This window comes from Tamandua tetradactyla, chromosome 6 (assembly GCF_023851605.1).
Source record: "Tamandua tetradactyla isolate mTamTet1 chromosome 6, mTamTet1.pri, whole genome shotgun sequence".
NCBI classification, from domain to species: domain Eukaryota; kingdom Metazoa; phylum Chordata; class Mammalia; order Pilosa; family Myrmecophagidae; genus Tamandua; species Tamandua tetradactyla.
The window spans coordinates 89,429,842-89,446,181 of record NC_135332.1 but is presented as its reverse complement, the minus strand read 5'-3'; the positions used below and the strand labels follow the sequence as shown (position 1 = coordinate 89,446,181).

The 16,340-nt window shown below is 38.8% G+C and overlaps 1 long non-coding RNA gene and 3 pseudogenes across 1 annotated transcript in view; all 4 read left to right on the top strand.

Annotated features, from left to right (window-relative positions):
* LOC143688604 (uncharacterized) overlaps positions 1–16,340 on the top strand; it is a 130,689-nt gene that overhangs the window by 55,417 nt on the left and 58,932 nt on the right. The window lies entirely within an intron of this gene.
* LOC143688596 (succinate--CoA ligase [GDP-forming] subunit beta, mitochondrial pseudogene) lies at positions 1,977–4,384 on the top strand (annotated as a pseudogene).
* On the top strand, positions 6,419–7,534 carry LOC143688597 (protein DDI1 homolog 2 pseudogene; annotated as a pseudogene).
* Positions 7,166–8,533, top strand: LOC143685689 (regulatory solute carrier protein family 1 member 1-like; annotated as a pseudogene).

Genomic DNA, 16,340 nt, shown 5'->3' with positions numbered 1-16,340 from the left:
TTAATTGGCTGGTGCTTAAATGAGAGAATGCAATGTAGCACAGCCTAAGCAGCTCGGCATTCCTCATCTCAGCACTCGCAGCTCAGCCCAGGCCTTTGGAGATGCCAGAAAGAAGTCACCCCGGGGAAGTTGTTGGAACCCAGGGGCCTGGAGAGAAGACCAGCAGAGACCATCTTGTGCCTTCCACGTAAGAAAGAACCTCAGTGGAAAGTTAGCTGCCTTTCCTCTGAAGAACCAACAAAATAAATCCCCTTTTATTAAAAGCCAATCCATCTCTGGTGTGTTGCAGTCTGGCAGCTAGCAAACTAGAACAACTTTCAATTATTCTGTCTTCTAGTTGGCTAAGTCTTTATGCTGCCTCTTCAAATCTGCTGTTGAACCCTCTAGTATATTTTCTATTTCCATTATTGAATTCTCCCTCCCCCCAACTTACTGTTTTACTTCTTTTACTTGATTGTATTGCTCTATTCAAAGAAGCAACTTTTGGTTTTGTTGATTCTCTATATTTTTAAAAAATTTTCTCTTTCATCTAACTCCACTTTAAACTTTGTTTGTTCATACTCTGCTGGCTTTGGATTTAGTTTTCTCTCCATTGTCTGGTTCTTCCAGGCTTGAGGTAAGTTACCTGATTTGAAATTTTTCTTCATTTTTACATCAGCATTTAAACTATAAATTTCCACCTCATGATTTCCTTTGCTGCATACCATAAATTTTGCTCTGTTGTACTTTAGTTTTCATTTGCCTGATATGTTTCCTAATTGTACTTCTATTTTTCTTTTAAACATACTAGTTGTTTAAGAGTATGTGGTTTAATTTCCACATATTTATGAGTTTTTATTTTCTCCTTGTGCCAGATTAAAGCTGTTATGTACTACAGAAAAGCCACGTTTTACTACTGATCCAATCTTTTGTGGGAGCAGGCATTTCTTTTAATCCTGATTCAAAATTGCATGTGGAAACTTCTGATTAGATTATGGAGATGTGGCATGCCCAATTGTGAGTGTGATCTTTGGACTAGTTGGAGATCTCACTCTACCCATTCCATGTGGGTCTTGATTAGTTTACTGGAGCCCTTTAAAAGAGGAAAGATTGTAGAGATGGCAGAGCCCACAGAGCGAGCAGATGTAGACACTTGGAGAACAGTTGCTTTAGAGAACAGAGACATGTGTTTCACAATGCTTGGAGCTGAGCAGATTCTGCTTTTGTGCCTTCCCCTGAGATGTTAAGCAATGCTTAAACTGGAGGAAGCCAAGGGAAGCCAAGAGATGAAAACCAGCCCTGGAGAGGCAAAGTGAGAGAAACAGAGGAGCACAGGAACAAGGGAGCAGCAGATGCCAGCCACGTGCCTAGATGCCTTAGTTTGGACATTTTTAAGGCTTAGAAGTGCAAACTTGTGACTTATTAAATTACCTTTTTAAAAGCTTTTCCATTTTTTGGTATATTGCATTCTGGCAGTGTACAAACTAAAACAGATACCAACTTAATTTCAATAGTATGCACATATATTTTCCTATATCCCTTCCCCCCCCAACATTATTTTGTACATATCATCACTTATTTATACATTGTGTGTCCAAAACCCTCAATTTATCATTACATTTTAGCACCTGTAGCAACTAAGAACAGGTGTTACATACAAAACAACAAAATACAATAGTACTGGTATTTATAATAATCGAAATGGTTATCTTTATTTCATGCTTTTTTTTTATGCTTCTTTGAACCATTGTCTGGTGTCCTTTCTTTTTAGTCCGAAGACCTCTTTTAGTCAATGTATTAAATTTATTGACAATTGTTTTGTGACCTAAGTTATGGTCTATCCTGGAGATGATCCATGTGCACTTGAGAAAAAATTGTATTCTGTATATGTTGGTCACAGTGCCCTATATGCGTGTGTTAGGTCTAGTTGGTTTAGAGTATCATTCAAGTTCTATACTACCTTGTTGATCTTCTGATTAGATGTTCAATCTATTTTTGAGAGTGGTATGTTAAAATCTCCAACTATTAATGTAGAACTGTCATTTTCTCCCTTCATATCTGTTAGCATTTGTTCATAAAGGATATTCAAGAACAGACAACTGTATGAGTGAAGACAAAAACTTTCAGGAGCAAAATGCAAAATTTTTAAAAGAACGAATGGAATTCCTGGGATGGAAAAGTATATTTTTAAAAATAAAAAAAGGACTTGGCAGAAAACAAACAAACAAAAAAGGTTTGGCTACAAGACTAATAGAATAGGTGAAAATTCAACAATGTATTTTAAACAGGTCAATAGAGATTATCCAAATAATATACCATAGTAGTATGGTAACAAGCATTCTGACATACCTATAATTTTAGAACCAGAAGATAAAGAAATAGGGTAGAAAAAATATTAGGAGATAAGATTTGGTTGGGAGGTATAACCTCCAGAAAAATGTGTTCTTACACCTAATCCATTCATATGGGTGTGAACTCACTGGGTGTAGAACCTTTTAATGAGATTATTTCAGTTAAGGTGTGGCCCAAATCAACCATGATGTGTCTTAATTCTACTAAATAGAGTCTTGTATAAACTCAGTGAAATTCAGACAGAGAGATAAAATGCCAGAACAGCCAGAAGTTGATAGTCAAGAGAACCCAGAAGAACCCAGGAGAATTTGTCATGTGCACATGTAACAGAGGAGTCAAGGACCAAGGATTGCTGGAAGCCAGCCTCATAGAATGCTAGTCTCTGGGAAGGAAGCAGTACCTTGTTCAGGACTTGATTCATACTTGATTTGGACTTCTCTTAGTTTTAAAACTGTGAGCCATTAAATTCCCATTGCTTAAGCCGACCCATTGCATGATATTTGCTTGAGCAGCCAAAGAAAACTAAAACAGCATTTCAAATAAGAAGAGTTACATCAATCAAGAGTTCAAGGAAGAGTCCAACTTCCCCGCGCCGGGTTTCCTGGTTAAGATGGCGTCTCCCGTGGCAGTGCAGTCCCGGAAACTTCTGCGAGACCTGGTGTTCTGGCCCCCTCTCCTGGCGGCCAGGTCCCAGGCTGTTCAGTTAACCTCTAGAAGATGGCTGAATCTGCAGGAATATCAGAGCAAGAAACTGATGTTTGACAACGGAGTGAAAGTTCAAAGATTCTTTGTGGCAGACACTGCAAATGAAGCTCTCGAGGCTGCTAAAAGACTAAATGCAAAAGAAATTGTTTTAAAAGCCCAGATCTTGTCTGGAGGAAGAGGAAAAGGTATCTTCAATAGTGGCTTGAAAGGAGGTGTTCATTTAACAAAAGACCCTAAAGTCGTGGGACAGCTGGCTAAACAGATGATTGGCTATTATCTAGCAACAAAACAAACTCCCAAAGAAGGTGTGAAAGTTAACAAGGTAATGGTTGCTGAAGCCTTGGACATTTCCAGAGAAACCTACTTGGCGATTCTGATGGACCGCTCCTGCAATGGCCCTGTGCTGGTGGGCAGCCCCCAGGGGGGTGTTGACATTGAAGAGGTAGCCGCTTCTTCTCCAGAACTTATTTTTAAGGAGAAAATTGACATTTTTGATGGAATGAAGGACAGCCAAGCTCAGCGGATGGCAGAAAATCTAGGCTTCCTTGGGCCTTTGAAAAATCAGGGTGCAGATCAGATTAAGAAGCTGTATAATCTCTTTCTGAAAATTGATACTACCCAGGTGGAAGTGAATCCCTTTGGTGAAACACCAGAAGGACAAGTTGTCTGTTTTGATGCCAAGATAAACTTTGATGATAATGCAGAATTCCGACAAAAGGACATATTTGCCATGGACAACAAATCAGAGAATGAGCCCATTGAGAATGAAGCTGCCAAATATTATCTCAAATACATAGGACTGGATGGGAACATTGCTTGCTTTGTGAATGGTGCTGGGCTCACCATGGCTACATGTGACATCATTTCCCTTAATGGTGGGAAGCCAGCCAACTTCTTGGATCTTGGTGGTGGTGTAAAGGAAGCTCAAGTATATCAAGCATTCAAATTACTCACAGCTGATCCTAAGGTTGAAGCCATCCTCGTCAATATTTTTGGTGGAATCGTGAACTGCGCCATCATTGCAAATGGCATCACCAAAGCCTGCCGGCAGCTAGAACTCAAGGTGCCGCTAGTGGTCCGACTTGAAGGAACCAATGTCGAGGAGGCTCAGAGCATCCTTAGAAATAGTGGACTCCCCATCACCTCGGCCGTGGACTTGGAAGATGCAGCCAAGAAGGCTGTGGCCAGTGTGGCAAAGAAGTGATGCCCTCTTCTGATCCCGTGGGGAAAGAAGTCCATGTTTCCAGAAAAAGGATGTTTCTCTGATCACTGTGAAGACCTTGGTTATCTCATTGGGAAAATGAGGTGGCGGGGGGAGGGTGAGCAAAAATCACTGTATGAAAAATATTGTCTGTAATTCTTTTTTGAAGAAGATACTTAGACTATCTAAATAATCTGATTTCACTTAATGTCTTTACTAAAATAATGCCATATGTTCTTGAACTTTTCTGTCATGATGAGCCTGCCCAGTGAGTGTTTTACTGGGTTAGGGGAATAATATATATGACCAAACAGTGTGCATACTTATAGAATTTTAAGTCAGTCCCTGTTTTGTTTACAAGAATTTTGGTGGGCATTTCATCCCTTCTAATAATAATAATTAAAAAATTACAGACCATAAAACATTTGAATAACATTATATTTAATATATTTACTAGCAAAAAGGTACAGCTGAAGACATCCAAACAAATCGCTGATACTAGGTTTTTTTGGTTTTTTGGTTCTTTAGAAATTGCTAATTCTAACACATATTTAGAAGACTCATGAATATTCCAAGATAGTTTTTATAATATAAGGTCTACACTAATAGCTTTATATTTTACCATTTGCCTTAATATTGAATATACTGTTTACCTCACACACAAAAATAAAGCCAGAAGACTCAATTGTGACTTTGGTATAAAAAATTCCATTTTTATAGCAAAACTGAAGAACTTTGATTCTTTTGGAAATCTTTTTAATTAAGACATGTCAAGAAGAGACCACAATGAAGATCAAATTATGAATGGTCAGTCTCTTCTTTCTTCTCCCTTTTCCCTCCACAATCTACCAGCTTTATGGTAAAAAGATGGGAAAATTGAGAGTAATTGAGGGTAAGTGGCTTTTTCCATAATGTCCATTTTTGTAGGGGGAAAGAATTTGAATTAACTTTTTGTTAAAATTTTGGTAAATTTTTATGTGTGTATCAAATTTGAATAAAATCCTGTGTTTTATAAGCTCTAAAAAAAAAAAAAAAGAGTTCAAGGAAGCTCAGCTTCAGCTCAGAGTAAGTAGAAAGAAAATCGCAAGTAGGCAGTAGTTAGATGGCCAAAAACCAAAAAATAAAGCAAAAGATTTTAAAAGTTGGATAAAGAATAAAGGCAAATTACATATAGGGAAACATTATATATGGGAAACAACTCAGTGGAAATAATATTGGGTATAAGAAAATGGAATGGCATCTTTGAAGTGATAAAAGAAAAAAATAAATCTGTTAACCAATACTTGTATATGCAATAAAAATGTTCTTCAAACATGAAGATGAAATAAAGACACTTTCAGTTAAAGTAAAGCTAAAAAATATGTGTCTGGAGCAGACCAACAGTACAAGTGGAAAAAGAAACCTTTCAAGTTTCAAGAAAATTACATCAGGTGATCATCAGGTAATCAGATAGGCATGAAAAGCACTGGGAAATGTAAATATGTGGATAAATATAAAAGACAATTTTTGTTTTATGAAAGTTTCAAAAATATGATTGAGTATTGGAAGCAAAACAAAACAAAACAAAAAGCAGGAGCGATGGGCGCCAGCAGTGGGAGGGAGGCTAGCAGATGGCCAGTGCACCTACAGGCTGAGGACAACAGCTCTGCTCGTTAGTGACGGTGGTCAGGAGGGGGAGAAAGGGCCAGTCCGAGAGCAGGCAGCTAAAGCTTGGATTACACTGCACCAGCCAGGCTCAGCCGCTATCACCCCTCTGCCCCCTGTGAGGCTGGACTTAGCTGATCTGGGTCAGACCACGCCATACTGCTTGCCCTGTGCTGTGTGCGCTGGGACCTGTCTGAGGTGACCGTTTTCCTCCAGGTCAACTCTGACTTCCAGCTATACAGCTTCGGAGCGCTGTGCGAGCTCAAGTCATACATCCCTGCGACGGAGAACCAGATTGTCTATGCTGAAAGACCTCTCACAGACAATCACAGATTACTGTCTTCTTATGGCTTGAAAGATGGGGGTGTGGTGATTTTACAACAGAAGTAGAAAGCAGATCCTCGACCCACAGCACAGTTCCCAAACTTCCCAGGAATAGACTTCAGTAGTGTAGCTATGTCTGGCACCTCAAGCTCTTGGCAGCAGAGCCAGCCAACAGGAGCAAAGTAGTCACACCCATCTCCTGGAGAAATTGCTCCTTCTCCTCAGGTCATGGATAATTCAGTCTTTCTGGGAGAAATATTGCTGTCCAAGCTCCATAAGCTGTCCTTGCTTAAGGAACGCAGTCCTCAGTCAATCGTGGTAGAAGCTCTGCTCAGTGTAGAAATTGAGATATTTTCTAGACTCCTCATGGAACAGCAGCAGGACCCAGCCCAGAGAGAGTGAGAAAGGATTCGTCTTTTTTCTGCTGATCCTTTTGTTCTTGAAGCTCAGGCAACCATAGAAGAAGACCTAAGGCATCAGAACATTGAGGAAAACGTGACAATAGCTTTGGAAAGGGTATCAGAAAGTTTTGGCCAAGTGGTGATGCTTTACATTAGTTGCAAGGTGAAGAGACATCATGTGAAAGCCTTTGTTAACTCAGGTGCAACAGATGACTATTATGAAACAAATTTGTGCAGAAACATGCAATATAATGAGGCTGCTGGATCATTGGTGGACAGGGATTGCCAAAGGAGTGGCACCCAGAAGATTATTGGAAGAGTATATCTAGCTCAGTTTCAAATTGACAGAGATTTCCTGGCATTTTCTTTCTCGTACTTGAGGAATAGGCCATGGATATGCCTCTGGGACTTGACAAGCTTAAACAGCATCAGTAATCCATTGACCTAAAAATATATATATATACTGGTGATCAGCACCACAGGCTTACAGATCAACTTCCTTCCTGAGGGAGAGTTACCAGAGTGTGCCAGGTTGGCATATAGGGCTAGGTGAGAAGACATGTGGCCTGAGAACATCACAGACCATGAATTAGCAGAAGCCCTTCACAAATCTGTAGAGGATACAAAGCGTTAGAAGCCACAATGCATGTAATGTGTATGTGTATGTGTGTGCACGCACACTGTAGCTGCACTGTGCCCAGACTAGAGAAAAGCAGTAAAGAGAGTATTTCACTAAGAATATCATCATTAACAACTTCAAACAAATTAAACATCCAGCTCGTCCTTCAGGAAAGTCCTGAGATTTGAAGTCAAGACTGATAGAATTAGATATAATTGGACAGTTCCTGGGCTTAATTCAGTATGTAGCAGAATGCCAAGGATAACATTGGTGCAACTGAACTCATCCCAGATAATTCCTTGATAGAAACAGAAGCATCAAACATGACCTTTCATCTGAAAGTTTTAGTAATCCATTTCTACTTAGGACTTACAACTCCCAGAAAGTAATGTCAAAAGGTCTGGAACAAATAAAAAATATGGCAATTGCTCCTACTCTTTAAGTCTCTATGGCAGTTGTCAGCCCTCTGTGGAGTCAGTAGAGGAATCCTGTTAAACTATAACAGCAGCCTTGAAGGAAATTCATGAACTTTTGGTTGTTCGTAATAAAGCAGTTTCAGAAAGCATATCTAAAGATGTTCTCTGTAAATCAGAAACAGTAGCTGAGGTCAGGTGCTAAAAGTTTTCTGAAAGATGGATCCAAAATGAATATCTTACAGCTACCCAGAATGAATAGTGTCTACAAGTCTCCTTTCATCAAGCTGTACATGTATCAGTGAAAACAGAAAAATTTACAGATACTTCGCCTGGTGCTGGAAAAGAAGATACAGAAATTGTTAGCTATAGGAGCACAGATGATGGCATTTCAGCTGATAAGGACAATGTCCCTAGGTCTAGGGAGTCAGTAAATTAGAGCAGTTCTGTCACTGTAAGCTCAGCTAAAATCCCTAATCAGCTTCATTGCACCTTAGGTGAAGAAAATTCACCCAAACTTTTAATAGATGAGGAAGATGCACTCAGTTAGACTTTTTAAAAAACTAAGTTCTTGTCATCCAGTTTCATATTGTTAAAGAGTTGAGTCAGGGCATACAGAATCCGATGACGGAGAGACCTGTAACCAGAGACAAATGTCTGTCTTCAAGTGGCTAGGCCATTTCTTGCCTTTGAACCACCTATCAGCTATACATCATCAGGTCTCTCCATTCTTCCACCATTAATTTTTCCTGCTGTGGACATTGACTGGATTCACTGTGCTGGCTTCACTTTGCAAGACGCTGTTAGGGTTTTGCAATGAATTGGTGGAAACGCACCAATTACAGATGTTGCTCTTCTTGTTTGATTAGCAAAGAACATTGTAGTTCCTACATAACCATGGAAAGCTAGGCTCGACCACCCTCCATTCCCTTAAGAAGAGGTGTATTTCAAACTAAATTTATTTATGCTAGTGATCAATGAAAGCGAGGGGTAAGGGGTATAAAAAAAAAGAAAAGAAAAGGTGTAAACACACACACACATACACACTCATGCATATACAGTATATGTAGAAACCTGTAAGCAGAATATTGAGCCAGACTTTTTAGAAGGTTTTTTTTGGTCAAAGTAATTCATGTTTCTTGTCTGATGGATTTGTCTATTCTATTTGTTAAAATTTGGACCTTTTGAAATATATAGGCAGTATGCACATACAAAAGCCTCTTATTCTCATTAAGATGATGTATTGGAGGAATGAAATTGTTGGTTTTATGAATAGCAGACCATTTTAGAATGAGTGGATGTTTTGGAAAGCAGAAACCATGAGAAATCCCACCACCCATGCAGCTCAACGCAGAGAAACTCAACACTGTGGCTGTGTGTCTGTGTTGTAGGCAAGTTATGGCTTATTGACTCAGTTATCACATCACAAATTTCTGACATCATAATTTGATGTTTGCAGTTATATCCAGTACTGCATGTATTATTACTCATCGATTACAAGAAGACATTGAAGAATAATTGAATAATATCTCTTAGAGTGGTATGTTTTTATTTCTGTGCTTACAATCTGATATTTTAATGGAAGGAGTGGTGGTAGGGGTATTAAAACTTGGCTTACTTTGGTCATCACATGCTGCTGGATGGATTGCCAAATATCTTAGTACTCTGAGTGGGATGTTGTTGGGAAATTAACATTGGAGTGAAACATGGTGCTACCCAAATTAAAGAAGAAAATTTTAATTCCAAAAAAAGCCCCCCCAAAAGAAAAACAATAAGAAGTATGTTTTATTTGTTTTAAGGTATGCTGAAAATTTGTGTGTGTGTGTGTGTGTGTGTGTGTGTGTGTGTGTGTTTTGTAATATTACCTCAAATGATGGAGAGTAAATTGTGAACTTCTTAGGTAGTACTGAAGAGGTATAATAATTCAAGTTATACAGAGATAAAATAGTGATGCATATTTTATCTTAAAACCAAGCCTTAGAATATAATACAAAAAGGTTTTGCGAAAAGCCAACAGAAGAGGTAGAATGGAATTCCTAAAAGAAACCTTTTAAACACAAAAGAAGGCAAGAAAAGGCGGATAAAAAGATTTGTGATTGGACTGGGAAAATAAAAATGAACAAGATGGTAGAATTAAACCCAACTATGTCAATGATTAAATTAATAAACACTCCCAATATGTAGCCAATCTCATCATATTACATTAAAAAAATCAAGATCCAACAATGACGTTTTAAAAAGACAAAATTCAAAATAAAGGGAAGGACAGTTTGAAAATAAAATGATGGAAAAATATCTGGTATGGCAGTGTTAGTATCAGACAAACTGGATTCCAAGATAAGTTTATTACAAGAGATAAAGAAAGTATTTCATTAAGACAAAAGACTAATTCATCAGGAAAATATAGCAAGTTTAAAGTGTTCTCATCTAATAAAGGAGGCTCAGAATAAATGAATTCAAAATGATAGGATTAAAAAGAGATTAAGATAAATCTACACTGTAGTTGGAAATTTAAAAATCCTTCTTTCAACTGTTGATTATTCTATTCAAGAAGTATATACATGATTTCAACATTATCAACTGTATTGATCTAATATCTTTAGAACACTAAACTCAACAACTGGAGAATTCATATTCTTCTCTAGTAAACATGGAATGTCACCAACAAAAATAAGTTCCATAAATTTCAAAAAATTGAAGTAATATTGAGTGTGTGTTCTGATAAATTAGAATTAAATTAGACATCAAAAATCTAGGAAATTCCAAATGTTAGGACATTATGTCATCTTTCTAACTCCCTGAGACAAAAAGCATGCCATGAGGGAAAATAAATTAGAATATTAATGGAAATAGAACAAATAATATTTGTGGGTTTCTGTTTAACAGAAAAAAATCGGTTTCAAATCAATGTTTCTACATTAAGAAACTAGGAGAAAAGAGGAGCAAATTAAATTGAAAGTATGTTGAAGAGAGGAAATGATATAAATCAGAGCAGAAATCAATGTAACTGTAACAAGTCAAGCAATAGAGAAATCAAGAAAGCCACAAGTGGTTCTTTGAAAGAATTTAATAAAATTTTATACCTCTAACAAAACTGATCAATAAAAGAGATAATACAAATATCAGAAGTGAAAGGGAAACTTCACTTTGGATTGTATAGACATTGAGCACCCAATAAAGGAATAAGGGAGTATTATAAACAGTTTTAGCCAATATGACAATTTAAATTAACTGGACAAATTCCTTAAAATATGTTAACTATGCAATAATTAAATACAATAGTGCAAACAGACACCCAATAAATTAAAATCTGAATAGCCCTATGTCTATTAAATTAATTAAATTGTTAATTAAAAACCTTTTAATGAAAAATGCCCCAGCACCAGAAGGTCTCACAAATGAATTCTATCAGAGATGTAAGGATGACTTAATATCCATCTTATGCAAACTCTTTCCTATGGAGTGTGGGATTTTTGCAATCACTTAAAGAGGAAAGAAATGCTCCCGTAAAATTATCTGAAAGGACTTATTAAAATGAGGCTATTATTGCTAGTTCCATATTAAGAAAAATTAAATACCTTGAGAATGATTTCAAAGTATTCTTTTATCACTGACATTAATATATATATTGGAGGAACTGTTTCTTTTTACTCTAACCCACAGCTTTTTAAAAATTAAATACAAAACCCATTCAGAGAACTCCAACATGCCCACCCCACTCAGATACCCAGATCCACCAATTTAAAACATTTTATCATAAAGAGATATATTTATGTATGATTCTCTAACAGCTTCTGCAGGAAATGTCAAAAGAGGGCAGGGCCTCGATCATGAGGCTTACTCGTGTGAAGCTTATGTAGGTAGTGGAGAAGCTTAGACTACCTAAAGGCATGTCTAAGAGTTACTTCTGGAGGACCTCTGTTGTTGCTCAGATGTGACTTCACACTCTCTAAGCCCAACTCTGCAAGTGAAATCACTGCCCTCCCCATTGTGTGGGACATGACATCCATGGGTGAAAGTCTCCCTGGTGATGTGGGAGATGACTCCCAGGAATGAATCCAGACCTGGCACCGTGGGATCAACAATTCCATCCTGACCAAAACGGGGAAAAAAAGTGTAACTAATAAAGTATCAGTGGCAGAGAGTTCAGATAGAATCGAGAGGCTACTCTGGAGGTTGCTCTTACGCAAGGTTCAGGTAGACCTTGCTACCTATAATAACCTGCCAACCCCCAACCAGGACCAATCCAGCCAATTTTAAAGAACACCTAGGGTAATATATAAGATTCCACAAGGGTTCCATGCACTAGAGAAACTTTCCAGAAACCTACAACCTCCAAATGGGTCCCTGGTCCAGATAAGTCCTGAAACCTAGTCCAGCCTCTCCAGAACATCAGATAGTTCCATCTCCTACCCCGTATTAGTTACAGACGTTTCCAATATGAAAAATTTAGAATGGCCATAACCCAAACACCCCTAAAGAGAGAGATGGAAAGATCAAAGGTGATGGTGAAGTTATACAGAGAAGATAGGATTTAATAAATGAATATGAATGCTGAATCATTAAATTGAAGTATCTTTTGTTTTAGAGCAGCTAGCAGTAAAAACCTAAAATGGTGAAACTGTAACCCATATCAAACTCTGAAATATGTTTGACAACTAATTGTGGTGCTGTGCTTTGATACTTATAGCTTTTTTATATATATGGTATTTTTTACAAAAAAAAGAAAAAAAGTCGATTATGATGATAAAAAATATTTAAGCCTTTTAGCCTCCTATATTCTGGAGCAGCTAGAAGGAAAAATCTGATAGGATCATATAGTAGCCCATGACAGACTCTGGGATCTGTCCTGTAACTACCTGTTGAAGAGTGCTTTGAAAACTATTGCTTTTTTATTTCATTGCTTTGTATGTTAATGTTATACTATACAATAAAAAACATTAAAAAAAAAAAAGAGGGCAAGGCCTTCAAGCTTCTTCTAAGTAATTTCAGGTTCCATGGTCTATGGAGTTTATTGTTTTAAGTTAATTTCCTAAAAGGATGCAAAAGATTTGGAGTTTTTGTTAAGATAGAAAATACTTAATTTTCTAAAAATGAATCTGTTTCCAGCCCAATTATTTTCCATTATATTTGTTATTTCAAATATGTATATATATGTTTTTGCAAATAGAGAATTGGTTTTGAGATTTCTGATTACAAAAGAGAAAAGGTGCCATCTAGTGATGTAAACACACATTAATATTGGGAAGTATTGAGGAAATGGCTACTGCTTTCAAACTTGAATAAAAATGTAAAGCAAAAATAAAAAATAGAAGAGTTTCTAATAGCTTTACCTATATCTGAACAGGTCTAACATTTAGTGAAAGTTGTTAATGACAATGAAATCTTCTAACTTTATCTGATTCTTTTGGTCCTTATCATTTTGTATCTTCTTTTTTTATTCACTTACATGTTTTATGCGCCCAATTAGGTATAAACTTCTTGTGAACAGGATCCTCTGTCATTTATTTTTATATCTTTTAACTACCTTAGAAAGAAGTGAAGTGCAGGTAAGCTTTTGAATTAATAAATTATTTAATACATGAAATCACACTATTAGCAAGTAGAAGAGAAGAGACAGGAGCCCAGGTCTCCAGAGTTCCTCTCCGTTATTCTTTGACCACTCTTTATGTTAGACATTGGCTTACATGGACCCAAGGTAAAACAGAAAAACTCATGTAATTTTACTTTCACTGTACTGTTTATTTATTTTTATGTTTCTGAAGGTTGTCTAAGATGTATTTTTAATCTTTAATTGAAAAGTTTCCCTAGCACTTTCAAATGACTTAGACTTCCTTCCTGTACTTTACACTTTGCATGTAATTAGTCAATGTAGTAGTTGTGTACCCTTCTATATTGTGTCCTTCTAAAGCAAGGTCTTACTTTATTCGAATGGTGCAAGGACAGCTTCTTGCCATGTTTGTAGTGAGTCTGCTGGGCTGTTTATAGGAGATATTATTTAATCCCTAAAGCAACTTGAAGAGATGGATGATAACTGCTATATTAGAAATGAGATGAAAACTCAGAGAAGTTGAGTAACTTGTGCAAGATCACAGATTACTAAATAACTGAGCTCAAAACTGAACTAAACTCTGTCCTTCCCACAGACCCATACTTTTACCACATGCCATGCTTCCTCCCTCTTATGAAAATTCTCCTTCCACAAACCCAGGTATGCCAGAGTATGTATTCGCATGTGATTATTGGTTGATTCAATACATAAATAAAAACAGCTTTCTCCGCCGGCCCGCCGTGCGGCGCCCACGCCCCGCAGCAGCCGGCCCGCCCGCCCTCCTTCTCCCCTCTCTTTCTCCGCCGGCCCGCCGCGCGGCGCCCATGCCCCGCAGCAGCCGACCCGCCCGCCGTCCTTCTCCCCTCTCTTTCTCCGCCGGCCCGCCGCGCGGCGCCCACGCCCCGCAGCAGCCGACCCGCCCGCCCTCCTTCTCCCCCCTCTTCCCCCTCCTGCTCCGGCCGCTCTCCAACCACCACGGTGCCCTCTTCCCCCGCCTTCACCGGCTCCTCCGCTACCAGCCTCGACAGCCTTGCCGCCCTCACCTTTCCTCCTCCAGAACAGCTACTGGGGGAGTGGAGATAATACAGAGCAGCTCCTGGAGCCACGAGGGAGATCAAAGGGACGGCGTACCCCATTCTGGAACGGCTGACTATCTGGGAGAACCAGCTCCGGTGAGATCACCAAGGGGCACGGGCTTTCCTGGGTGGGACGGCAAGCGACCGGAGTCCCTCCCTTCCACCTTCCCAGGCCAGCTGGTAGAATTGGACAGGCGGTCCCCTTAGGCCACGGCGGCTGGTGCCCCCACCATGCGAGGCCCCCCAGAACAACTGAGATAGTTGGGTCGGAAATCCCCAGACTGCGGAGAACAGTGACTGGGGGATCCCTTCCAAACACGTGACTCCCCCGTCCGGCTGGGAACAGTGCACTCTCCCGGGCTGCGACAGCTGGCGCCCTCCCGCCATGCTTGGTGCCCCGGGCCGACTAGCTAATTCGGCCGGACGCTCTCCCGTGCTGTGGCGGCCGGCGACCCTCTCCGCATTCAGAACCCCAGGCCGGTTGGCATTCTTCCAAGACGCTTCGGCTGCCGAACCTCCCCTACAGCGAGAATTTTCCAGAGTTAAAGGACCCACAGCAACTTTCACTGGTGGAACCCGTAGACAAACGTGTGCCACGAGCGCCACCTACTGGGCAGGATAAGAAAAACAGAACCCAGAGATTGCACAGAAAAATCTTTCAACCTGTGGGGTCGAACACCCAGGGAAATCTGACTAAATGCCCAGACGCCAGCAGAAGATAACGGATCACGCTCAGAAAATTGAACATATGGCCCAGTCAAACGAAGAAACCAATAGTTCAAATGAGATACAGGAGCTGAAACAACTAATGCTGAATATACGAACAGAAATGGAAAACCTCTTCAAAAACGAAATCGATAAATTGAGGGAGGACATGAAGAAGACATGGGCTGAACATAAAGAAGAAATAGAAAAACTGAAAAAACAAATCACAGAACTTATGGAAGTGAAAGATAAAGTAGAAAAGATGGAAAAAACAATGGATACCTACAATGACAGATTTAAAGAGACAGAAGATAGAATTAGTGATTTGGAGGATGAAACATCTGAATTCCAAAAAGAAACAGAAACTATCCAGAAAAGAATGGAAAAATGTGAAAAAGGTATCAGGGAACTCAAGGACAATGTGAACCGTACAAATATACGTGTAGTGGGTATCCCAGAAGGAGAAGAGAAGGGAAAAGGAGGAGAAAAACTAATGGAAGAAATTATCACTGAAAATTTCCCAACTCTTATGAAAGACCTAAAATTACAGATCCAAGAAGTGCAGCGCACCCCAAAGAGATTAGACCCAAATAGGCGTTCCCCAAGACACTTACCAGTTAGAATGTCAGAGGTCAAAGAGAAAGAGAGGATCTTGAAAGCAGCGAGAGAAAAACAATCTGTCACATACAAGGGAAACCCAATAAGACTATGTGTAGATTTCTCAGCAGAAACCATGGAAACTAGAAGACAGTGGGATGATATATTTAAGTTACTAAAAGAGAAAAACTGCCAGCCAAGACTCCTATATCCAGCAAAATTGTCCTTCAAAAATGAGGGAGAAATTAAAACATTCTCAGACAAAAAGTCACTAAGAGAATTTGTGACCAAGAGACCAGCTCTGCAAGAAATACTAAAGGAAGCACTAGAGTCAGATACAAAAAGACAGAAGAGAGAGGCATGGAGAAAAGTGTAGAAAGAAGGAAAGTCAGATATGATATATATAATACAAAAGGCAAAATGGTAGAGGAAAATATTATCCAAACAGTAATAACTCTAAGTGTTAATGGACTGAATTCCCCAATTAAAAGACATAGACTGGCAGAATGGATTAAAAAACAGGATCCTTCTATATGCTGTCTACAGGAAACACATCTTAGACTCAAAGATAAATATAGGTTGAAAGTGAAAGGTTGGGAAAAGATATTTCATGCAGATAACAACCAGAAAAGAGCAGGAGTGGCTATACTAATATCCAACAAATTAGACTTCAAATGTAAAACAGTTAAAAGAGACAAAGAAGGACACTATATACTAATAAAAGGAACAATTAAGCAAGAAGACATAACAATCGTAAATATTTACGCACTGAA